Below are 4,089 nucleotides of genomic sequence, written 5' to 3'. Positions count from 1 at the left end.
CTTCCTCTCCAGACAAAGGGGAGGGACAAAAGCTGGGGGAGGGGTGCAGGGGTGGGGTGTCACTAGGGAGATTTATTGTCTTTGTCTTGTGGCTTTCACGGAGCCTCGGAGCCTGGGGGAGAAAGCTGAAAGGGCCTGTGAGCTGTGTCCTGGGGCCTGAGCATGATTCAGACGCTGGGATAAAGGGGCTGCAGGAGGAGCCCTCTCCCACCCCACTGCCCGCGGGATAAACCCTAGACTCCCTGGACCGCCATTCAAGGCTTGTTCACTCTCTAACTCCACCAGAGCTGTCTCCTTGCCTTGATTTTCTCCCTCACAGGCCCAAAGAGCACGTGTTGGCCTTGCTACTGTAAATTCCTTTAGGGCCACGACCTTGTCTTATGTATTTCTGCATCTCCAGTGCTTGGCCCCTGAGCTCAGCTGTTGAATCGACAAAACATGCATGCTTATTCCAGTACCCAGAGCCTTTGTGCTGGTGGAGCTCCCTGGCTGGAAAGCCCTGATTCTCCCCTCTCCCCATGCAAGGCCCATCCCTTCTTCCATGCTCAACTCAAGTCCTGCCTTCTCTAAGAAGCTTCCACAGCCCATGTTCATTACCGAGGTCCTTAAACACAAGTATACCTCCTCGGCTTGCAAGTGCATATTAATAGCTGGTTTCTTTGGACATCGGTGTCTGTACTTAATCATCGCCTGTTTGTTTTTAAAACACAGCTCTTTCCTCGCTGCTGGAGAGGCATGGAATTTGGATAACAATAGTACTAATCAATATTTTAGTTCTTGTCTTGTGTGCGTTGCATGCAAAGTATTGTTTGAAGTAAAAACCAATCTAAGTTTGAGGCTTGGGTCTGCAGCTACTGTTTGTGAACTTGAGAAAGACATTTCAACTCTCTGTACCTCAGTTTCCTCATCTGGAAAATAGGAGTTATAATAACAATTTCCATGTTCTCTTCATAGGGTTGTTTGGACGAGTGTAAGAGCTGTTGGTCAGGACGGTGCTTGGAGGATGCCTTGGCGATGTGTGTCTCGCTGATTTGGTGGCTGACTCCTTGCCCCATCCCGTGCACAAATGCTCAATACTGGGGAAACATAGCAAATGTTTAAGCTGAGCTAAAAATTTGAAGAGAAAATAGTTCTGGGAGGGTTGGCTGAGTCCTGGCAGGGAATCCCACAGTGCGTGGCCCACTGGGACTTGGGTATTGTCAGGTTATTCGGGGAATTATCCTAGGGTAACACATCTGCAGGGGTCAGAGGTCACAGCCTAGGGCACTGCAATTATTAAGAGGAAATTTAGGGAAAGGGTAAGGTGAAGATTAAGAAATCCTGGGAATTCCCTGGCAGTCCAGTGGTTAGGAGTTGGCCTTTTCATTGCCCAGGCCCGGTTTCAATCCCTGCCTGGGGAACTAAGATCCCGCAAACCATGCGGTGTGGCCAAACAAACGAACAAACAAATAACGGAAAATGAAATCCTAAGGAATAGGGGTTAGGGAAGCCCAGGCTAAAAATACTTGGGTACTTGCTGTCTGCTGGTGATTTTTATTTACAAATCATCACCTGGCTTTGTTTTTCCAACCGCCTTGAGAAGTGGAAGTTAATATCCCCATTTTAAGGGTGAACTGACTTGCCCAGACCCAGCCCTTCCTCCACAGTTCCATATTCCCTCCCCGACCCTGGACTGAGGTCTTGAGGTCCCATTGCCCTAATGGAGCTGGAGTAAGATGACCCCTTACAAGACCTGCTGAATGTTCCCAGAGGAGAGAAAACCAATAGGTGTGGTGACTGTAAGAAAACATTTGGTTGGAAATCACAGCTTTTCATCCAGGAGTGAGCTCATAGCAGGGGAGAAGAAACCCAACAGAGCTTCCTGTATTGTTGCCCGGTGGTCTGTGTTGCCTGCCTGTCTGTGTGTCCACTTAACGCGCAAACATCCATCACAGCAGGGCACGGGGGTGGGGTGACACGAGGGGCAAGGAGTATGGAGGGGGATGGGAAAATCACCTGGTGATTGCCTACAGCTGGCCTCCTCCCCACCAGGGCCTCAAGCTTCCCAGGGGCAGGGGTGAGTCTGATTAAGAACCGGCTGTCAGGACGTGCCCACCAGCTGCCAGGTGACCTCAGAGGCTGTTTAATGTTCAGTAACACAATGTCAGTCATAGCCTTTGCCCTGTCTGCACCGTTGGAGGATGGAGCATACTCCAAAGAGGAAAACATCTTTAAAATAGAAGCTAACCTCCTCAGCCCACCCCCTGGCTTTTCCTGCGACTTCAAGGCTCTCCTTGGAAGCCTGGAGATGGCTGTTTTCCTTCTCCAGTGGAGGCAAGAAAGGGGCCAGGTGGGAAATTTACCCTACGGAACAGACCCCTGGGACCAATTATTGTCTTGGATCCCATGAAAACATTTTGATTTCCAAGGAAATGTCTCAGAGAGGACCCCTGCTCCTTTTAGGAAGTGGGGAGGACCCTTCTTATTTTCATTCCTCAGCTCCTGCCTGTTACTCAGAGGGGGAGGTGTGCACACCCAGGTCTAAAGCTGCATGTGTAATAAGGTGGCCACTAGCCATGTGTGGCTATTCAAATTTAAATGGATATCATTTAAAATTAAACAAAATTAATATTTTTGTCCTTCAGCTACACTAGCCATATTTCAAGTTCTTAATTGTCACATGTGGTAAGGACTTATCAATTGGACAGTGCAGAGAGAGAACGCTTCCAATATTCCAGAAAGTTCTTTTGGACAGCCCTGGCTTAGAGCCGGGGTTCTCCATTCTGGCTGCCCCTTGGAATCACCTGGGAGCTTATGAAAAGTCCTGGTGCCTGGCTGGGGCTCACCCCCAAGACTGAGAGTCAATCGGTCTAGAATGGGGTTTGGCATTGAGATTTTTTTCAAAAATTCTCCAAGTGATTCTAATGTGCAGACAGGACTGGTCCACCGACTCCCAAATGTACCTTGTTATAAGAATCATGTGGAGAGCAGAAGCAAAAAGAACTACAATCCTGCAGCCTGTGGAACAAAAACCACAATCACAGAAAGATAGACAAGATGAAAAGGCAGAGAGCTGTGTACCAGATGAAGGAACAAGATAAAACCCCATAAAAACAACTAAATGAAGTGGAGATAGGCAACCTTCCAGAAAAAGAACTCAGAATAATGATAGTGAAGATGATCCAGGACCTCGGAAAAAAAATGGAGGCAAAGATCGAGAAGATGCAAGAAATGTTTAACAAAGACCTAGAAGAATTAAAGAACAAACAAACAGACATGAACAATACAATAACTGAAAAGAAAACTACACTAGAAGGAATCAATAGCAGAATAACTGAGGCAGAAGAACGGATAAGTGACCTGGAAGACAGAATGGTGGAATTCACTGCTGTGGAACAGAATAAAGAAAGAAGAATGAAAAGAAATGAAGACAGCCTAAGGGACCTCTGGGACAACATTAAACACACGAACATTCGCATTATAGGGGTCCCAGAAGGAGAAGAGAGAGAGAAAGGACCAGAGAAAATATTTGAGGAGATTATAGTTGAAAACTTCCTTAACATGGGAAAGGAAGTAGCCACCCAAGTCCAGGAAGCGCAGCGAATCCCATACAGGATAAATCCAAGGAGAAACATGCTGAGACACATAGTAATCAAATTGGCAAAAATTAAAGACAAAGACAAATTATTGAAAGCAGCAAGGGAAAAACGTCAAATAACATACAAGGGAACTCCCATAAGGTTAACAGCTGATTTCTCAGCAGAAACTCTACAAGCCAGAAGGGAGTGGCATGATATACTTAAAGTGATGAAAGGGAAGAACTACAACCAAGATTACTCTACTCGGCAAGGATCTCATTCAGATTCGAAGGAGAAATCAAGCTTTACAGACAAGCAAAAGCTAAGAGAATTCAGCACCACCAAACCAGCTCTGCAACAAATGGTAAAGGAACTTCTCTAAGTGGGAAACATAAAAGAAGAAAAGGATCTACAAAAACAAACCCAAAACAATTAAGAAAATGGTCATAGGAGCATACATATTGATAATTACCTTAAACATGAATGTGTTAAATGCTCCAACCAAAAGACACAGGCTTGCTGAATGGATACA

The sequence above is a fragment of the Grampus griseus genome, assembly GCF_964374135.1.
Source record: "Grampus griseus genome assembly, chromosome: 8".
Taxonomy (NCBI): domain Eukaryota; kingdom Metazoa; phylum Chordata; class Mammalia; order Artiodactyla; family Delphinidae; genus Grampus; species Grampus griseus.
The sequence above is the reverse complement of the archived record's forward strand: the minus strand, read 5'-3'. Positions refer to the sequence as shown.